General features: G+C 42.0%; 1 protein-coding gene across 4 annotated transcripts in view; it reads right to left on the bottom strand.

Annotated features, from left to right (window-relative positions):
* The window catches only part of GRAP2 (GRB2 related adaptor protein 2), a 39,793-nt gene that overhangs the window by 16,383 nt on the left and 1,107 nt on the right, over window positions 1-22,303 (bottom strand). The window contains exon 1 of one of the 4 annotated variants that reach the window (XM_031600214.2): window positions 16,051-16,326. The exons of 1 other annotated variant lie outside the window; for it this stretch is intronic. The gene's annotated coding sequence lies outside the window, so the exon portion shown is untranslated. Of the gene's footprint in view, window positions 1-612; window positions 2,141-2,161; window positions 2,552-16,050; window positions 16,327-22,303 lie in introns of those variants that run through there. 2 more of the 4 variants (XM_031600215.2, XM_090142030.1) reach the window with 2 other exon arrangements.

Genomic DNA, 22,303 nt, shown 5'->3' on the forward strand with positions numbered 1-22,303 from the left:
TCATTTTCAATTTCAGTAATCACAACCATGGGGAGAGACCAGGAGACAGATACCTCTTCAAACAATCTAACACATGGATTAAATGTGCTTTTCATTGCCAGCGGCTGGATTTAGAAGCGACTCAAATACCACGCACAGTGTTGGCTGTGTTGATAAATCAGCAATGCTGTGGCCTTAAGCTCTTCCCCCACCAACTACTAAAGCAGCACTAGCCCATAATCCTGTCTTTGAACGGCAGCCTACCACTTTTCATCACCTGAACTTCAAACCAGCTCTGTTTTTCTGATCCCATTCCTCCCTCCATCTGTAACTCGAGGATGTGCGGGTCAGTGCTGGGCCCTTGTGAAAACTCCCCTCCAAAGGCCCTTTCTTTCCCTCTCTGCATGTGTGTGACTTCAAGCACTGCCCCATGACACACTGAGATGGGATTTTTTGGGGGTAATTGTCAGAACTTCCATTTCTCAAGCACCTTTTATCCCAAAGGACAGCACTGCAGTTTGCAGGCAGTCAGATTCTGCTTTTTAACTGCCTGGTGCAACTCCTTTAAGCTTTCAAGTAACCAAAGACAATTTTAGACTGTGCATAATGTTCTAAGGGAAAAAAAAAAATCACCTTTGTGCGGGGTTTAGCACGAAGCCTCTGAGACGTTTAAAGGAGGATTTGTCAGTTCTGAGTGTAGGCTGATGAGTACCTCCATTTTGTGCCGGTTCTCTGCATGGAGGTGAATTTTCTCTGCGGTTCCCCACTGCAACGAGGCAGATCCAAGGGGCACAGGGCTACTGCTGTTCTGTGGGACTGACAGCGCAGAAGGTTCATCAGGGGAGAAGAGAAAAGCAGCCCGGCTTTGAGAGCATGAGGTAAGTATTTCAGTTTGGCAGAATGCCATTCCCTGTGCAAGAACATCAGCCTCTCTCTGTTGATCAAAAGAGCTGAGACCTAAATCATGTCAGCAAGCAGCATAATCTGACAGCAGCATCCCAAAGAGTTTAACATTGTTCCTCTACACCAAGTTGGATCAAAATTCAGTAATAACAACGCCAGGGAAGGTCACCTCCTATGAAGTTTATCACTCTGGGATGGCTCAGGTTCACCCCTACTCAATCTCACATATTAACATCACAGAAGAAAGCACAGCGGCCTACGAAGTGGCTGCTTAAAGAACAGAATCTCAATTTTGCTGCCTGCAGCACGCATACCTCCAGCAGGCAGCTCCATCCAGCAAGGTTTCGTGCTGACAGACACAGCGCGAGCTGCTGCGTCTTTGTTCCTCTCTGCAAGAACAACCTATCGGACTGATGAGCAACCAGGGACAGGATTCAACCCTGAACATCTGTACAGAAACTCCTGATGACATTTCAGCAGAAACAATGGCGGAGGGACCCGTTATCTAGAAGAGCTGTGATAGATAAAGGCTTTGTTGTCACCAGCTAAGCCACATACAAGTGGCATGGGAATATTTTGTTCCAAAAACACAAGCCTCTTGCTACTGAGTTAACGGCGCAGCTCCGCTGACTGTCAGTGATAAGAGGGTAAAATTTATAAGGGAGAACAAGCTACTAAAGCACTCAGCACTGTACGCTTCAGTCTTGGCTGCGCTGCCATCCAAAGGAATGCAGGGCTCTGGGCTGAGCCCTTGTACAATGCCCTGACAAAATAAACCTCCAAAGAATAGGATCCAGAGAAAGAAAACACTTTTAGGGCTCTCTGACCAACAGCAGTCAGTAAGAAGCACCCAAGTGAGGACAGCTCCTGGTCACCCTGGGAAGAACGAGGCCTCTTGTGCTGCTCCAAGCACGCAGAGCAGGGCAGCACCATGAGACGCCATGAGCAGGCAGCACCGAAGAGTACCACAACTCTGAACAATGTCGTGAGAGCATAACATCATGAATCTTTGCTGGTGCTGAGGACCTGGGCTGGGGAAGGCATTCTGCCCCACCTCCTCCTGCAGCTCCCAGCTGGTTGGATGTGGCCGAGATGCAGGGATTTGTCCCGCACAAGCACTGCTCTGGTGTGGAAGCTGCCTGACAAGATGACATAGGGATCCCATGCTTTTCCCCTGCCCTGCATTGCTGTACCTCTCCCTTCAAGATCCCACCTCCCCCTGTAGAGCTTTTCCCACGCAGCTTGGCCCCCCGGTCTCAGAGCCACGCTTGCCCCATACCTTTTTTCAGTAGCTCTCCTCTCCTGTGGCACTTTTCTAGAAAGCAGGAGGTGTGTTGCTGTCTAGGGGAAAGGAAGGAAAGGAGAGCTCAGCCCATACAGGCTCCTCCCTGCAGTGACAGTGCCACAGCGGTAACGGGTCCACGTGTGCGGACAAGGACAGTCAGGAATTGGTATGGAGGCAGAGGTGGAAGCACTGAAACAGTGACCATCACAGGACAGAGTGGGAAACAGGCCATTTTCAATCTCTAAAGTTGGAGATACTTGGTACAATACGTGCTTTTAATGGTGCTGTCAGTTTGCTGCCACTGCCTCAGCCCATCCTTGTTTAACAGCCAAATAACGGAGGGTATGATCCCTCAAAAAGTGCGAGTTCTACCCAAATACAGAAAACAGAAAAGAGCACAGATCCGGCGTGTTAAATGAGAAACCATAATAAGTCCGTTGAAAAGCATATCTTGAGGAACAAGTAGCTGAAGACATAAAAACATGTAATAAAATTATTTTCAAAGACAACAGAAGCAGGAAGCCTGCCAGAGTGTCTGTAAGGCTGACAGATGATTGAGATGTAAAAAGAGTGCTCAAAGAAGATAAGGATGAGGCATAAAAGCTAAGTGAATTCTCAGCATCCGTGCGTCTTCCAAAGGGATGTAAGCTGTTTCCCACATTGGGGTTTTCTTTGTGGAGAAAAGCCAGGGAAACTAGAAAAAGTGATTTTAGGACAAATAAGTAAATGAACAGGATTAAATCCAAGAACTCAATATTTTAGAAATCTTGATTGAAAATTAAACAGAGCATGAAATAGCAAAGGTTGAGCAATTAAGCTGTGACATACGATGTAGGACTTGACTTGGTCTCCATATTAGGGCAAAAAGCAGCAAACACAATGCCAACCATTTTAAAAGCGCTTTGAAGGGATGCAAAGAGCAGGAGGTCTAACTTCTGCATGCCTGAAATTAATACACAGAAACCATAATGAAGGAAAAAATTACTGGGAAGAGAGAAATGACATAGCTGTTGCACCTTGCAGGTTTTGCAGAAGGAAGTTCTACTGTACAAATCTGATGCAGTTCTGTGAAGGAGATGCTGAGCATGTGGGTGCAGGTGATCATTTGATGTAACATACATTCATTTCTAAACCCTTTTTGATGAAGTCTCTTACTGAAGAGTCTTTAAAAGCCTCCCTGCTAAGCTTTCCAAGAAGAGGAAAGATCCTACAGAGGATTAACAGCTGAATAAAAAATAGGGAATGAATTAACAGTTCAACATATTCATAAATGCTATGGAAAAAAAAATGAAGTGACAAAGCTTACTGACGAGACAAAAAATTCATGGTAATACAAACTAAACCCAATCACAAAGACTTGCAGATGGCTTTCAAAATACTGCTAAAATGGAAGACGAATCTCTGCGCTCATGACTGGAAAGTAATGGACATGAGAATAAACTGCCTTCACTGCACGAACACATTGAGAAACTTAAAATTAGCAACTACTACTCAGGAAAGATACTTTTAAGTTCCTGTAGATAATTCTATAAAGTGTCAGCTGAGTAAAAGTCAGAAAGGTGGGTTTGGAAATGTCAGCAAAGGAACAGAGAACAAAACACGAAACAACGTTATGTCCAAATCCATGGGGCACCTGTTTGAATATTTGTAACTCAAATTCGGCAGTTTTCCACTCTCCACCTCAACAACAGAGGCAGTAGTAGGTAGAAATAGAGAAAGTCACTAAGGATAACAAATCACCATGCTGGGCTGGCCTAAGGCAATCAGTCCAGCAACAGATGAGGCTGTCCCACCGCCCCCTGGGGAGGAATAACATTCTTGGAAGAGCTGATAGTGATATCCTCTGAAGAGGATAATCCCCAGTATATTTTGCTGAAAGAAGTATACAGGTGAGGAAAGCGAGGCACCATGAGAACTATTTAGCAGCCAGCTCTCATCACATCCCAAAAAGTTTTGTGTGTGGCTATCACTGTGTACACGTCAGAAATTAAAGCTTCTGTACACATCGGGTGGGACACCAATCCCTACAGTCCTCTTGGATTTAAGCTGTATTTATTTTCATGCTCTGTGAATGGCCTGACAGATTTCATTACATTGTACATTATAACGACCTATTTCCTCTGTTTTTTACCGTGATGTGATCTAATGGGCCCCCCAGCAAGAGAGCTGCTGTGTGCTGTCACTCATGCCTGCTGCCTGGCACTGTCAGCACGCACCACCTGCCTTCCTGCAAGGTGTCCAGAATGGTTACGTGAAAATACTGAACTTATTTAATGTCAAAACATACAAGATATGGCTTTCCCTACGACAAATGAAAGAGTGAATGGCAGCAGGCCCTCAGCAATGAGAAAGGGTAGGGAATAAGACAAGGTAAGAGCTAACTCTCTTTTCTTTCTTTTTTACTTCTATAAATTCCTCCCCTCTCACTGTTACAACAACTATTCACCATGCAGCACAGATGTGCCAGAAACTGCAAAGAAGCACCCAGATATCCCAGACACAATGAACGGTAACAAATGCCATAGAAAAGGTTGTAGACTCCACGTTTCCATGTTTTAGCTAAGCTCTCTTAGGCGACTGAATAAAGTCCAATCCAAGCACACAGGTTATTCTACAACCACTTGCTGCAGGCTGCTTACATCATCCTCAGGAACATCTTCTACCAGCACAGAGATGGGACAGCTGAACTAGGTTTCCCAAACCTATAGATAAACAGACTGAAGAGAAGGATGCTCATGGGAGATGTTATTACTCTCTACAGCAACCTGAAAGGATGTTGTAGTGAGGTGGGGATCAGCCTCTGCTCCCAGGTAACAGAGGCAGGATGAGAGGGAATGGCCTTAAACTACACCAGCAGAGGATCAGGTTGGATGTCAGTGGCAGAGGCTGCCCAGGGAGGTGGTGGGATCACCATCCCTGGAGGTGTTCCAGAACCATGTGGATGTGGCACTGAGGGACATGGTTAGTGGGCATGGTGGGGATGGGCTGATGGCTGGCCTGGGTGATCTTAGAGGTCTTTTCCAACCTTAATGATTCTGTGATTTGAAAAAGTTTCCAATCAACTTACACCTGGCTTTATGCTTAAGCAAATGACTCAAAATAATCATGTCTGCAAACATATCTGAAACTTGCCCATGAATAAACTCTTACAAAAATTTTAGCCATTTCATTTTGAGCTGGAGATTCCAAGAAAAAACTTCTACTGAGGCATTTTATTCACTTTAATTTTTATCTGGAAAGGATGGGGGCTGCCAAAAAAAAAAAAAAAAAAAAAGAGCAATTGGAAGATAAAAGGAGGAGAAAGAACAAAAAGGGAGAAGGAAATTATTGCAACAAAAAGGTATGAGTCAAACATTTTGCCCACTCCAAACTGTTCATGTTGATAATAGAAGAAAGATGAAGTGACTGCATTTTGTTTGTCCTCAAAGTACACTACTTCTCCATGTTCCTAATTAGTTTTCCTCTAGAAAGTATCATTACCAGCAAGGGAAACTGAAGTTGGACTGTGGAAACAAGGGAAGTTTCAATTGCTATATTTTGTTTTAAGTAATAACTCAGCATCTGTGGATTCAGGAGCATCAGGGCTGTAAATCCACATAAAGCTGAATGTTATGAATGGAAGCTGTCTGTTCTTACCCGATCTCCCATCTATTCTTGTCCCACACTCAGATGTGCTCTTCACACAGCAATCCATCCTCTCTCACAGCTTTGCTTTCTGCAAACAGCTGCTCCGGCTGTCCGCAGTGACAGGTCATTAGCGGGCAGTTATTTTTTCCAGGACTGAGTGCACAGGAGTGGCAGGGCTATAAAAGCTTTCCTGCAGAGCTCCACAAACTGATCTGGGCAGTGCTCTGTCCCAGTTTGCTTCCTCTCCTGTTAATAAAGATTTTCTTGAAACCTTGTTGCTCAAACTGCAGCGGTCTGGTTTGTTCGCATCACAGGAATTTCAGGCAGCTCACTCTGTTCTACATATGCTGGGAGAGCGTACAATCTTAATTGCCTGGTACCATTAACGTAGCACCACTTACTGCAGAGAGATGCGGCTTTAATCCTGAACAGCAGAGCTGTTTCGCTGGCTGATTCAAGCAAGCCTTCCTATCATCCTGTTAATTCATCCCCAAAGATACCTCCTACCATTCTGGAGGATGAGCATCTCTACACTTCTGAGAAATTTTTTTGTTGGGAATATACTGCTATGATCCGCTACTTTTATGTTCTAAACGAGCACTGTCAAACTTGATGAGATTAAATATTTTCTTCAAAATCCCTCCGAATGCACTAACTTTATCTTCTGTTTTCCCCAACCCTGATTACTGAATTCTTTGAGTCTCACTTCTAGCTTTTTGTATAGAATCAGATAGGTTCTCCACCTTCTGTATTTGTAGAGTGATTACACCGAACCATGCTCATGACATCTCAGATCATCATCTTGACAGCAATTACAACATCTCAAGCACTGAACCTTCACAGAAGCGACTGGATTAGCAGAGGAGAAAGCAGCAGATTACGATAGAGAAATGGAAGTTTGACCTCTTTTCTTTACTGTCAAACAATTCTCCTGTATTTCCATAGATTTCTTTTAACTGCTTGCTGTGCAAGGGTTGAGACAGAGGCAACTGCCTTACAGCTGCTGTGCTGACATCTGCTTTGAGGACATAGCGTGCCCGCTGTGCTGTGTAGTGCTCTGCCTCAGAGGTTTTCAACCTGGAGGCCATGATCTACCTTAAAATAGAATCATAAAGGTTGGAAAAGACCAGTGAGATCATCTAGTCCAGCCAGTGACTCATAGCTGCCATGCCCACTAAGTTTTTACACATAAGATACCAAGGAAGCCTCTGTCCACCTCATATCAGTTTGCACCTTCATTAGGAAGCATAGAACTGCAAGCCCAAAGAAGTCTGGAGACCACAGGAAAAGATGAGCAGAAACACACTCTTAATAACAGCATGTTTCCCAAGCCTGCCCTACACTGATCTCAGCTAAGAGCTATAGAAGGCCAGCAGTCCAGGGCCAGAACCCATGCACCATGCAGCCTGAGCTCTTCCCTGGCAGGACTTGTTCTCTAATCATCCTCAGCATCCAGACATCAAAAAAGCTTTCTCCTTCTTACTGCTCTCTTGGGAGCCAACACCACCTCTTTCAGCTCCATCTTGAGTCAAGCAGCTGGTCTCCATCATCATCTACAAACTGTACCAAATTACACCAGCAGCAAATTTGATATGCCCAAATTTATAATACATGGAACTGTTCTTTTTATGTGTTCAAATCCAAAAAACTGTCAAGTGAAGACAGAGAGAAGCACTGCTACCGAGCTATAGAAGGAGCCTCTTCCCAGACTACAACTTACCATCTTGCTTTCTGAACAATAACAATTAGCAAAGCCCTACTGGCTATTGCAGCCATTTCCTGAAATACAAATCTGACAAAACCAGGGGAGTCAGACACCTAGGCCTTTATAATGAGTTAATTTTGTTATCACATTAGAATTCCAGCTACAGGTAAGCTAAGCAGGGGCTGCATGTGTATCAAGCAAAATCAACACGAGCCGCATGAGCTGCTGATGTGCTTCTTTGCTGCGTGCAAGCAGAAAGAGGAAGAAAGAAAGGAGAGAAAAGACAGAAAGAAATAACTCTTCTTTGGTGATTTGAACCCAGCACTGGAGCGCTCAACAAAACATTCCTTCCAAGGATTTAAATTCTCCCTTTGATGAGCACCTAGTGACTCAGTGGGATTTTTGCTAAGCCTCCATTTGAAGCTAGAGAACAGTACATTCACCATTTATTTCTCCCTCCTCCCTGTGCTACACCCTTTAATCATGATAAATATACCTAAACATGCTTGATTAAGCCAGACAGACAATGTGCCCCTAATCTGAACTGATCAGGGCTCTGGAGCTGCCAAAGTGAACCTGCTGTCTCTCTATCAGACAGAGTGATAAGGGGTAGGTAATGCAGCTCCATTAACTGCTTCCCACAGAATGAATTCTCCCTGCCTGCTCCTAAAGAGCAGACACTTGAGGAATGCCACCTGATGGGAAACTGCTTCGAACGGTCTCTTTTGGCACAATTGTTGAGCAGCTCCTTCTCAAGCCTTCCAGACAAACACCTAAAGTATGAAAAATGTAGTCACTTCCTTCTATGCTATTTTTTTTTTTTTAAACCCCCTCATACCTTATCTAGCTAACTGCCTCTCAATTTTTCTCATCTTTTCTGGGTAAGCGTTGGTACTGGCTGATACGGATTTTACTGCAAAAGGGTGGTTATCAGAATAACAATCACACTCCCGCTGTGCACACATGCATGTGAGGGATCTGCTTTGGGGTACGGGTAGAGCTCGCACTTTGTGGACTTGCAGAATTTAAGATAACTATATATCAATATATCAGTAGTTTTATGTGGTGTGTTTAGCGTCTTTACACTAATATTGGAGGTGCACTGCAGGATGATGTAGAATTGTTAAGGCTGGAAAAGACCTCTAAGGTTACCCAGTTTAGCTGTCAGCCCACCCCCACTGTGCCCACAGACCACGTCCTCAGTGCCACATCCACACGGTTCTGGAACACCTCCAGGGACGGTGACTGCACCACCTCCCTGGGCAGCCTGTGCCACTGCAGCACCGCTCCTTCTGAAAAGAAAATTTTCTTAATATCTAACCTAAGCCTCCCCTGGTGCAACTTGAGGCCATTCCCTCTGCCCTATTACCGTTACCTGGGAGCAGAGGCCAACCCCCAGCTCGCCGGAACCTCCTTTCAGGTTGCTGTAGAGAGTGATGAGGTCTCCCCTGAGCTCCTCTTCTCCAGACTGAACAACCCCAGTTCCCTCAGCTGCTCCCCATCAGATTTGTGCTCCAGACCCCTCACAGCTCTGCTGCCCTTCTCTGGACACACTCCGGGGCCTCCGTGTCTTTCTGGCACTGAAGGGCCCAGAACTGAACACAGCACTTAAGGTGCAGCCTCACCAGAGCTGAGTACAGAGGGACGGTCACCTCCCTGCTCCTGCTGGCTGCACTATTTCTGATATAAGCCACTGGCCTTCCTGGTCACAAGGATACCACAGGCCTTCCTGGCCACCTGGGCACACTGCTGGCTCATGTTTAGCTGGCTGTCAACTAACACCCCCCCAGGATGAATGCATACAGATCACAAGTGCAAACAAACACACTTCTGAATTTGTTTTGCAGGCCATATACATGTATGGACATCTGCTTTTGTGTATCCCACTTCAATCTCCACCTTCCATGAATATCTATTCTTATTAAAAGAATGCAATAGAGAGGGATCAAGAGAGCATCAGACCATGGTTGGGCCCTGTGAAATTCTGGGACTACTCATTGGAAAACTGGTCTGTGGGGTAATTACAAGTACCATCAAAGCTGCTCTGATTCGCACCAGCTGTGAGCATCTCCAGGGAACCGTCCTGCGAGCAACTTCTTCTCAGAGTCCTCACCGTCCTACTGCTGTTGGTATCAGAGGTCTGCAAAGCAGTGCATGCCAACAGTCATTTTGCTCAAATAGATCACACCAGACCAGGATGAGGAGTGACACTGCATTTCAGATGCATTTCCTATCAGGAAGGACTTTCCAAAAGATGCTCCCAGAGCGAAAAAGTCAGAACAAAATCAAGAATCTGCCACAGTGAGTGTAGATTAAAACCAACCAACCCCCACAGATAGTAAAACCACCTACACTTCAACTCAGCTATTCAGAGGTGCTTTCCTTGCATTTGGATATCTAAATATGGGTAAAGAATAGTTAAGATTAATTAGCTCCAGCTTTGACAGTCAGAGAGAGATTTCCAAAATACATGGCAGCATCCAATTACTGCTCTGTAAGTCTGGCTCCTGTACTTCAGCTAAAAGCTCATCTCTGCTGATATTCTTGTGTATGACTGCACACTGATGTGGATCCCTTTGGATCAAATATTTCACAGCGTGAAATGGAAATGCAGAAAAAAAAGTCTGTAAATGCCAAGATAGGAGTAAGTTCACCCTATGTCTTTGGATCATTTCCACAACAAACAACAAACTCTGCATGTATAAGTGATGGACACAACAGAAGGCCATCAGGTCTTTCTTCTTGAGCATAGCACAACCTAGAGATTTCATGGCATTGAGACATTAATCCAATCTGGTAAAAAAAAAAATAGTTTTTATTCTTATGTTGGGTTTGATATCCCGTTTGAGTGGGATATGAGAACAAAACAGTATGAAAATCTAACAATAATGTTGGGTAAATAGAATTACATTTCCAATCAGCTGCTGCATGTTTCTCTGCTCATGCCAGCTGATGGAATTTTGTGTAAAATGGGATGGAAGAAGAGTGAAATCAGTGAGGTGCTGAGTGTGTGTATGTAAGATTCCTACTGGCAGCATGTACAATTGTGCAGAATTTGCAACACTGCTACTAAAATTACATTGTGTGCCAATAGTGTTAGGCACAAAAGTAGAACATAAGTTAAATCAGTACAAAAAAGTAGCATCACTTTGTCCTTTTAATAGATCTACATTTGTACAAAATTGAACATGACTGTGCAAGTTGTTTTCTTTTTCACTTTTCTGTAATACATACTTCTCTTCTTGTGCTTAAAAAAAAAAAAAAAAAGGAATATGTTATTGAGTTGAACATGTATTCATCTATGATAATCTAAAAACAAACACTGGAAATCTGATCATTGGGTTCCAAGAGCCCACTTATCTTGGCCACGTTACACATAATTTCAGCTCATAGCCACATTTGTTCTGAGAAAAATTGCTGATAAACTTTCTATTAAAAGTTTCACATTTAAGTAAGGATGGAGAAATTGAAATGCTGTGAGAGGTATCAGCCATGTGGTCCAATTAATACTCCCATGGTATGCTCATTGCATAACATCACTACTGCATATTTACATTCTGAGTCTCAGTGCTGCATTAGCTGGGTTTTTTCCTGCTTAATGGATCTTCATGGCTCAACTTCCATTTAAACACAGCACCTCTTTTACAAGGCCTAAGTGCTACAAAACAGCCTGTCTATAAATTAAAGTCAGCCTGTGTGCATCTGCACTTGGGAATGCTTTTTAAAGGGTTTTAAAAGCAATCAATTACAATAATTTGTACATTTAAAGATGCAACTCCAACAGTCAATCCAATTTTTCTTCTGATTATAAGGTAAATGTGAATGCCAGCTTGTTACTACTCCTGGGGTTTGTCTCTGCACAGAAATCATATCATTTCAAGGAGAAGTGCAGAACATATTTCACGCTTGTCTATGCATTTTTTTGTTCACTTGGATTATGATACCTTTGAAATTAAAGTGCAGCAGTGGTTTGTGAATGATTTAATGTGTTAGACACTTTTACTCTCAAGTAGAAGCAACTTGTTTGTTAATCCAAATATAAGTTCTACCAAATCGGAATAGATTCTCATCATCTGGAACAAAAATACCCAAGCTTTATCCTACGTAGCAATATCTCACACTGAACTAACGTGCAAACCAAGACTTCACTAAACACCACGTTCCTATAGGTAGATCAGGGCTGACATTCTACATTTCCCACTCTTACAGCCTGGGAGCTTTCCCAGCAGTGATGCCAATGGGGACTCACTGCACAGCCCCTGCACACTGTGAAGCAGTTGCAGCCCCACTCCTCCAGTGAACAAGCGATCGATGCTGCTCTGCGGTAGGGAACCGTGCAGCTGCCAGACTGCTCAGTAGATCGCATGTGGCGAACAGGGAACACTGTGCAAAGGGTGTGAATGAGTCATCCGACATTTGAGGTTGACTGAAGTCATTCTGCTACATTTACTTCTAATCTTGATGTGCTATCCACATTTGCATTTCGAGCAGAACGGGAAGAAAGATTTAAATTATTTGCCACGACACACAGCGGACTGCATGCGTTCAAGAAAGTAGTGAGGTGTTCAAGAAAAGGGTAGAAGGTGTTTAAGGACTGTGTGGATGTGGCACTGAAGGACATGGTTAGAGGGCATGGTGGGGATGGGCTGATGGTTGCACTGGGTGATCATAGAGGTCTTCTCCAACCTCAGTAGTTCTCTGTGTGTGAGCAAATGGGATTATATGCATGTTGGGGTGAAGGCAGCAGGCTGTGAGCTGCCTTTGCTACGCTTGGTTGTGAGCAGGCACTGCACACAAGCCTGAACACATCCAAGCAAAACTATGTTTGAGCATTTGTGTCTCCAGGGATCTGATTATAAATGAAAGATGTTCGTTTGCAGTACCTGAATGGAGGAGCAGAGGTCCCACAAGCATATTTCAGGTGATGCGTATGTTGTGTTTTCCTGAGCAAATACAAATCTGAGCAACTGTGAATGCATTGGCCCACATACTCTTGGAAGGTAGGCATGTCACACCTGTGCGTGTTGGTGAAAAGGAGCAACCACGAGCAAGTATCAGCTCAAGCTGGAATTTAGGCATTTCTCAAACATTAAATGATTTGAACGCTACTGCTAAAGATTTTCATGGAAAGACTATATAGCAACCTCATAAAGCACAATCAGGCCTCACATGAAGTTCCTTCACTTCTGGTTACAATAGATAGAAGCAGAACTGCTAGATAGAAGCAGAACTTTTCAGCATCTGACTGCTTACAGCTCCCACTGAAGCCAGATCCACATGTATTTAGCAACATTAAGTGTGAAGCCATTTTTAAAGCATGCACACCTGTGAGGCTTTGGCACCTCAATTCAAACCCTTGGATTTGAAATTCTGGACAAATATTTTCTTAGCTCTAATTTTAGAGGAAGAAAAAGCAATCATTATGGAGATGAAGATCCTGACAAAATGCTGCACAGAAGATATTTTCTGAAGGCGATGGAAGCGAGTGTAAAAGATACTTCATGAGGCTACCCAAAGGGCAACTCGCAAGGAGACTGAACATGGAGAATCTGGCTGTAGATACAGAAGCAGGCCTACACAGCAGCTAATGCTGGAGAAAGTAAAAGGTGGGGCAAGTAAAGCACTCTCACCTCAAGCTAAAAAACAGTTTGAGAGATTTGGTTTTGCACAGAGCTAACAATGTGTTTGCATCTAAGGCAAGGCTTGCAGTGTGTCACATAGGTAAAGGGCATTTTACCAAAATCTGCATTATTATTTTCTTTAAGTCCGAGTTATTTTAACCTTTGAATTATTAAGATTTCGTAACTACTAAATACACTGCAGGCAACCCCTCCTCTGCACATCTATTCTGTAAGTTATTGATACTGCACTCAATTAACCTTGGTAAGTGACTGTAGGCTGGATGCTGCCTCACAGATTCAGTCATTCTTGCTCAAAGCCACAGTTTGCATACAAACCACTGAATGGCAGCACTTAAATCTCCAAGTAAAATTGCTTTAATGGAAGCATGTACATACATGACATTTGTATTCATATTTGTATTCATATTAAGTCTCTCATTTACTTATCTGAAAACCTAAACATTGGGCAAAGCCCAGCAGATTGTCCTTTTAAATAAAGAAGCATATGCAATTCTGATTCGAAAAGTTTACAAAAATGTATTTTTCTGTTTCTTTGGGTGACAACAGAAGGCATATGACTGCAATTCCAACCTATGTACTATGCTTGTATTGGCTTTTGTAGAGAAGAGAAAATGCAATGAGCTGGAAATCCAATTTCTATTAGCAAGTCCAGTCCGAAGAACACTTATTGAGGTACATAAAAGTCCAAAAGCTATGGGGAATGGCAATGAATTGAAGGGAGACTCCACACAAAGGAACTCACAGGTAATCAGGACAGAAGCACAGCATGATCCACAACAGCTACAAACCAGTTCTCAGGTGCCTAAGACCTAACTCTGGTTGCACCAGCACACATGAATGAGAGAGCACAACTGTTTCACCTTGTCCTTGCTCTCAAGCTGAGAAATAGTTGTGCACACATTTTAAGAAGCCAGCTTTTCAACATTACAGTATGGTTTATGAGGAGAGAACAAAGTATTATTTCTTCCATAATACAAAAAAAGCACCATGCACAGTTGTTTCTACAATTATCCTCCTGAATACACTGTGCTGATGGCAGCGTTGTCGTGAGAATTACCTCATGAAAAGAGATGAGGGAGTTGATATGATATTGTCAGTCTTTTGCATTGCTCCTTATATTTCTATATTACATCTCTTTTTCTCACCCTTTGGAGTAGGCTTTCACAAATTGTATTCTTCTATATGGGGCAAGTTAACAAAAAACAATGGGTTAGCATCATACAACAGTATTTGCCTTGACCAATCTTTAGCACGTACACACTGTGCACTGCCCAAGTGCAACTTTCCCATTTGATCCCAGTTTCCAAGTGGCTTTCCATTACCTCAAGAGGAATATTTAGTGTAGTCTATAAGTCTATACGGTCTAGTATTAGATATGGAGGTTGGTGGCCCTGCATGCGGCAGAGGGGTCGGAGCTTGATGATCCTTGAGGTCCCTTCCAATCCAAGCCATTCTATGATTCTGTGAACAGCTGGGTTAAAATGGATCTGTGGAGATCATCCACACCAAGCCCCTGCTCACAGCAGCACTAACTTTGAAATCACCTACGATCAGGATACAATTCAATATTTCTACAGTGACTACTCTAGCGGAATACCAGTCTTATGCAGGCAATAATATAAATTATGTACCTGCGTAGATCAAAGGTGTGCTGAAAATCATTTAGGTACAACATCTTCATTAAATTGAGTTCACCTTTCACTATAAGTCATCTTAAAAGATTGCGGAAAAAAAAAAAATTAAAAGGGTGATATTGATTTCAATGCTGGGCTCCAGTTATACAGTTGCATATTATCAAAACACGCAGTAAAGTGTAGCTAGCTTTACAATCATTTCCTGAATTTCATATGGTTTATATCCTCACTGTATAACTTAAATAATAATAATAAAAAAAATCATTGTTTGTAGATAGAATTCTGAAAAAAAGATAAAAGGAAATAAGGAAATGTCAGGATGGAAAATAAAACAACTTGGTTAAAATCACCAGGCAAGACACTGAAAGGGTATCTATGTCATGTATCTTACAGCTTAAGGAATGTGCTCCTCTTCCCCATACCTGTGAAAGTCTGCAGAATACAGCTTCAAGAGCTGCAAAGCATAGGAACCGTATGAGTGTAGTAAGGGCTCTGCACTGGGAAACTACCAGTGGTGAGAATCACTCATCGTGAGATGTAAGCATGAACTTCTACAGGATTTAACACCTCAGAAAAGCAATTAGCATGATTGCTTACTTGATGAACAGGGTGAATTTTATCCAAATTTAATACCATTGAAAACACTTGCAACACTGCACTTCTGCTTCCATATGAGAAAACAAGCCCTCTCTTCACTGCATTTCCACTTTCTGTTCTGTACCAGTTTCTTCTCATATCTGTTTCACCTACTATCAGATTTAAGAAACTATAACTATCAGTTTCATTACTACTCTATATCTTGCTTATATTTGATTACAGTATGCTGTCGCTTTAGTCCTGAAAATGAGCTTTGCTTTCTAGCCTGCAGCTTGTCAAAAATTAAAATAGTGATTATCTTTTCTTCAAAACAGAAACAAATCTCCAAATATTCCAAAAGCAGTAGCTAAGCTTTGGCATATTGTCTCCTGGTCTTGAAACTGATTGAACTTTGCTTATCTCTGCAGTTGGTCAAGGAAAGAAATAGATGCTCAGCCCTTCCCCTTAGGAAATGCCATACCTGGCTTGTTTAGACTGAACAGAACAACAACATTTCAGAAGTACATCCTTCTCAAAAGCTAAACACATCACAGAAAAGCAAAGCTAACCATTCCAATCAGACGCCGTTCCAAACAGTAGTAATTCATTAAGAAAATAACTGCTGTTCACCCCCTAGAGACTCCCACTGCATTTTACAACTGAGGAATTAAATTCAGACTCATTTTGTATTTCTGTTACCTGATTGGCTCCATTAGAGAGAGATGCAGTGGTGCTGGTCAGAGTGTAGGGGCCACACACTGATGTCGTTTTGCCTTGGTAGGTTTTAAAGGATTACAGCTGCTCCTTTGGCTTCTCTTGTGAGAACTATCCAGCAGCTTAATTAAGCAACCCTATTAAGATCTCTTTTCTTACTGCAGCCTTATTGAGAATCACACTTCCCCGGACACTTCTGGAATGGGGCAGTTGAGTTAGTAAGCCTGAATATTAAACCATGTCAGCTGTGTCTTTTGACCCCAGCTTTACCCCGGAGGGTACCTCTGGTTTGGCAGCCACATTCTCTGCTTCTTTACCTATCCCTTCAGCTAATCAATGAAATCCATCCTCTAGTGCTTTTCAGCAGTGCACAGCAGGTTGGGAGCAGGACAAACAACTGCCCAATTAAAATCAAGATGTCTGACATGCAGTAGGCAAACTGAAATCTGCCCGGGTTATCAGGGCAAACACCTTCAGGCTTATGCAATTAACCTCAGGATAATTGATGACCACAAGTAATCAAACTGTGGTTGGGGGTCTCATGTGCAGGAAACATACTAGGGCATATCATTTAGTACTGACTCAGAGAAAAGGGCTCTACTGAATCAATAACACCATCTCCTGAAGTGCAATGGGTTTCCTTCAAAATCTTTCTTAATTGCCGGATGAAATCACCAGGTGCTTGAAAGACTCAGAAGAGCAGCTACAGGTGTGCTAGTGTTCCCAGTGCCTCTGTAAGCTGTTGCATGCAAAGAATGGTAACGCCCTTTAGCTGACTGTGGGGAAGAAAGGCGTACCACTCTCAAAATCATCCCCTGTTTATTTACTAGAATGATTTAGTAATAGTACAGGCAAAAGCATGCATGGGGAACTTTATGGTACTATCAAAGAGATATAAATAAAACAAGAAAAAAAACCAATTCTTATTCTGGAGTTCCAGGGGCCACACAAAGAGCTGTACCCAAACCATTTCTCTGATAAGACACCAAAGGAACACTTCTTTCAAACAAGTCCTTCACCTTTCCTCCCCTCTACCTCCCACTCTTCATTTACCTTTCAGTTCAGACTGAGAGCTTGGTGAAGCCTGAGTTTTCTTCTGCTATGACTTCTGTGACTTTTCATCTTCATTGAAAAAACTGGTTTTTATCTATTTATTAATTTTTAATGAGGACAGCTATTACATTTAATTCCCTGGAATTATTACCTTGATGTAACTGTTAGAGGTTCATTCCCAGCAGGTGTATTCTATTGACCATAAGCAGCCACCCTGCCATAAGATCCCCTTTGCTTTCTCATCCCTGAAATTCCACGCTGAGGATCAGATCTGGAGAAAGCCACGTGATTAGCAAGGAATTTCCCTATTTTTTGCAACAGAGACATAAGCTCTGTCAGTGTTTGGGATCTGCTGTCAAAAGTGTCTGAAAGTCAGCAAAAAAAACTTGTTGTAAAAGAACTAATTAATAACAGTTCAGGGTTCTTAAGGAGCTGACCCTCTGGAGGCTTTAGAAAGTATTTCTAAACCTGTTCTGGAGCTGCAGTTATTAACAAATGGTTGATCTTCACAGACATCATCCTGTGGCTGCTTCCACTCTGTTTCCCACAGTGACCTCAGCAGCAAAGGGAAGCAAATCAGAAGAGTATTGAAAAATCAAAATAAAACCAAAATAAAATTAATTAGTATAGTCTATGGAGGTACTTGTCGTGTCTGTGTACTTACAGCTGAGCTGAGTCTTCCATTTAAAATAACAATCCAATGGCATTTGGTATTGTTTTTTTAACGTATAAGAGGCATGATTTTCATGAAGACTTACAGCACAACTATAAGAGCACGTAATGAATTTCCTGAGAATTTACAAGTACATTTATTAACTCATTTACAAAGTAAAATTAATTTTAAATATGGATCCATTAAGAAAATTGATGCTTTGGGTTTGACCTTTTGTTTATTTGTTTCTGCAGCCTTGGTAGTGGATTAATCCAGACCTTCATCATACTCAGAGATTGCAAGGATCTTGCGCTGACAACATCTGAAAGTTTTTTCCAAAATTGGTGGCTTTTTGTTTTTTTTACCTCTATCATACTTCTTATAAAAAATTCCCTCTTAAAAAACCAGCCAATGTTATTTTTTTTCCTTCAGAGGATGCTATGAGGAACATCTGAAGATACCTGAGAAGCCCACAGCTAGAACGGCCCTTTCACTTCCCACCAGGAGGGACAGTTCACTGCAGTTCTTCTGTAAACAGAGGGAAGCAGGTGCTGCTCTGAGTGATGAATCTCCCAACTATGCGCAGACGGATCAGCCCAATGAGAACTGCCTTGTTGCGTTGTCGTGGGAGTGAAAAAATGTCATCCTTAACATCATTGAAAGCTAGCCTGACATCACAAACGTTCAGAGGCTTTGATTATTGCATGAGATCATTACAGTAAAAGGAGAAGACAGCATTAAACCATTAGGCATGTAGTACAGATGTAATTACTTGGGATAAAGGAGATAGCAATATATGCTTTGTCAAATCAGTAGGCAAAGGATGCAGCTGCTGTACGCAGCCCCTGCTGAAGGTAACGCAATGATTATGACAATGCCTATATAATCTTCAGCAATGTAATATTGCAATTCTATTCATCCTCTTTCTACTAAGAATCTCAAAGAATTTAATGACTTCAATGAATTAAGATTCTCCTTCTGTTCAGAACAGGAAAATACTTTAAGACTAGATCCACTTCTTTACAACAGAGTAAATCAGCAGAATTTTTGTTTAGTTTGATGGATTTAATCTCAGAGACTTTCTACACCATTAGGATTATGAAAAAAAAAGGAGGAGCCAAACACATTCAGGTTCCACAAAGGCACTGTTTGTATACTTGCACAACGAACAACGAACATACAACTTGAAACTTCAAACTTACACTAATAACCCTGTCAGAAAGTATTTGTTCCATCCATGTGTAGAGATCCAACAGAGAGTTGGGTCACCTTTCTCTGAATCATTATGTTTTGACCATTCTTTGGGCAGTGTATGGCATGTGATAGATGTCTGGTCCAATACAACCAACCCCATGTACAAACAGTTAGATAGAATGTCTCCAGTACCTTATCCTTACATGCTATGCATTTGTGCATGAAAAGCAATTATCGGGGCACATTCATGCACTCAGACAGTTTTAGAAGTTTGTCTACATCCTAAGATAATCCTTGCATCGATTGCAAGGTTAAGGAGTGTGCTTCCCATGCCAGAACTCAGCTGGAGCTTGAAAGGGCTGTGACCTGGAAACACAATGTTGCTACTTACGTAGCTGGATTTTTTAAAAATAAAATTTAAAAGGAGGAGATGTCAGAGCTCTGAGGGTTGAAGATTTTACTCTAAGGGTTACTGGTGAATTTGTCATGACGAGGCAATAAAAAAAAAATTGGGGAACTAAAAAGAGAAGTCTAGAGAACGCGAGGCATACAGTGCCTCAGGGAAAAGAGTGGCATGTAATTATAACTGTACGCTGCTCTGAAAAGATAAAGCTGCATGTAAAAAGGTTATAGGCTCAGGGAAAGAGAGGAAAGATGGATCTTGGAACTCCAAAAGGGGGGAAAAAGGATTTAATCATGTATCAGTGCATACTGTTCATTTAGGCATTCCAGTCGTTTTCTTTCATCTCATAATATTTTGCAGTACTGACCTGTGAACTCAGTGCCAGCATAATGTGGCCATTTCCAGCAACCTTATTCCTCAAAGGTTCCTCTCCCCTGCTTAGACGTTATTTAAATGATACCTTAGTATGGTTCTCTAATCAGCAGAACAATTTTAAAAATGTAAGTCTACAGGAAGAGCTCAGGCCTTTTCAAGATCACATTTTTCATTCTCACCTATCTGGAATTCTTCTCGTGACAGTATTTACAACAATTTGGCTTCAGAGACAGCATTCTGAGCTAAAGACAGAAGAAGAAAAGATGCCCATCCTCTCATCCAGACGACCCATCTGGGGAAGACCAATATCTATGACTCAATAGTGGCCAGACTTCAAAAGCATTTGAGTAAAGCATTGAATGGTTCTATCAGGGGAATCTGTCTCCACCTCAACACACGAAGGTGATGGTACCTAGCTAATACCACCACCAAATCTTTTCATGTTTGGGCAAGTTTCTCTTTTTCCACTCTCTTTTAAAATAAGTGCTTATTTGAAAACATATCTAAAATGTAGTCAACTACTACAACATGCAGCAATAAGGCAGCTTTGTCTAGAGAGTAAGAAACAAGATCAAGAATTTAGTTTCCAAACCCATCTCAGCTAAAGATTTGATATGCACCTCCAGGCAAGTCCCATCAACTCTCCATACTATTGGAGAGACCTATGAAATGCAGGGTAGCTGTATTGGAGATATTTAAATGGGTTGGGGCACTGACAGCCATAAAGCTTGATTCTGGGAAGACCTGTTCATTTTTGCACATTGACAAATTAATTACACCAGTACGGCTTTAAGGGCTTCCGTCCTCCCAGTGACACTGCATTTATGTATGTATATTTCTATGTATATATGCATTATTATAACTATAAATTGAGAGTGCTCACGCTGACTCATCTTAACGGCAAATGGGCAAAATTCCCTTCAATAGCCAACAATTTGTAAAGACATTAAGACAAAAAGTTTATAGAGGAAAAGCAAAGTTACTGCCATAAAAGCCTTGTTGGTAACATACTTCATTTTCTGCTGCCGCGAAATATGAAGAATGGTCGAAAACTGAGCTGCAAGCACTAGAAATTTTCCCTTGAGGGAGCTGCAAAATAAAGATTTTTGAAATATATCATAGAATTTATGGATGCTGTTCGTGCTGACGAGAATATGGCTTGCAGCCAGCCCTAAGCCTCAAGTCAAGTGCGTGACAGCCGTCATATTCAGTATAGCATTTTGAGGAACTGCAAGAGGACAGTATGGCTATGTTCCTCTTAAACAAAAACCAGACTCAGGAGAGAGAGAAAAAGGTAGAGGATGACAAGGCCTTATTATACTGTAAAAACTAGAGGAACTGCAATGAGCCCCAAACACAAAGGGGTAGCAAGTGTTGATAGAAGTACTTCATGGTGAAACATATGGCATTTTCTCAGCCACAGTGGTTGGGCCCTTCTGACTACTTATATCAGAGACGAAACTTGGCAGTGAGAGTATTTTATGGCATATAACTAACAGCTCCACTAAGAGGAGAATTTCAAGTATTTTACTGTTAAGGGAAGAAGCATAACGAAGGGAGTGAAGAACATTTTCATTATGTCAGGCAGTAAAAACAAACCAGAAGAGACTGCCTACAGCAGTGGTTCCAGACCTGTGGCTTAACAGCAACCTCTTGCCTGCCAAACTTTCAGATATTGCTGGTGGCCACAGAGAGTTGCTGTCAAGCTGGAAATTGATGGGGAAAGCAAAGTGTAACATTGCAGAGAGGACATTACTTCTCACCGCTGTTGCTCTTGAATCAGCAAAAATGGAGGGCCTTGGCATATGATTGCAAGAGTGGGAGGTAAGAAGAGTTGGGGAAAAAAAAAAAGAAATAGTTTGACTAGATAAAGAAAGACAAGGTTTGGAGAGATAAATGATGCCTTTTACTAGAGTAATAGCTATAGCTTACAAAAACCAGACAGACATCCAGACATGCTATACCTTCTGCAAACCAATGTAAGAACACACAAGAGATCAAGGCTGACAGCTGAGTACTCTAGGGGTTGTAAAAACTTCTGTCTTGTGAATAAGCCAATTTTTGTAAAGCCCTGGAAGGTGCCATGCTCTTAACAATTTTGGAAGATCTGTGTGTAGAGCAATGGTAGAGGTGAAGCTAACTTCAAAATCCAGACAGCAGAACAAAGCCAAATTATGTGGGTATGTTTCGCATTGCCTATCTACCCATCTCCATGTTACTCTGCTTCCTACACACATATGGGAATAATGTATAGGGCCTTTTTGCATTTAAACTGTTTTCTATGGGATCATTGAATTTGGATTAAAAAAAGTAAAATACAGAAGTAAATATCACGAGATAGAAAAGTCAGAGAAAATGCCTCCATGGCATACTTTTTCTCCATATGTGTTTTCTCCACGTCTTCCCTCCATTCATTTCACCATCACATGATAGCATGGGTTTATGTCATATTCAGAGACCCACGAGCAAAAACTAAAGAATGGAACCCTCTCTCCTTTCAAGTGGAGGACTCTTGCTGGTGGCTGAATCGGCTAGACTCTTCCACACCAAATCAGAACCAG

The sequence above is a fragment of the Phasianus colchicus genome, chromosome 1, assembly GCF_987193195.1.
Source record: "Phasianus colchicus chromosome 1, bPhaCol1.hap1.1, whole genome shotgun sequence".
Lineage (NCBI taxonomy): Eukaryota > Metazoa > Chordata > Aves > Galliformes > Phasianidae > Phasianus > Phasianus colchicus.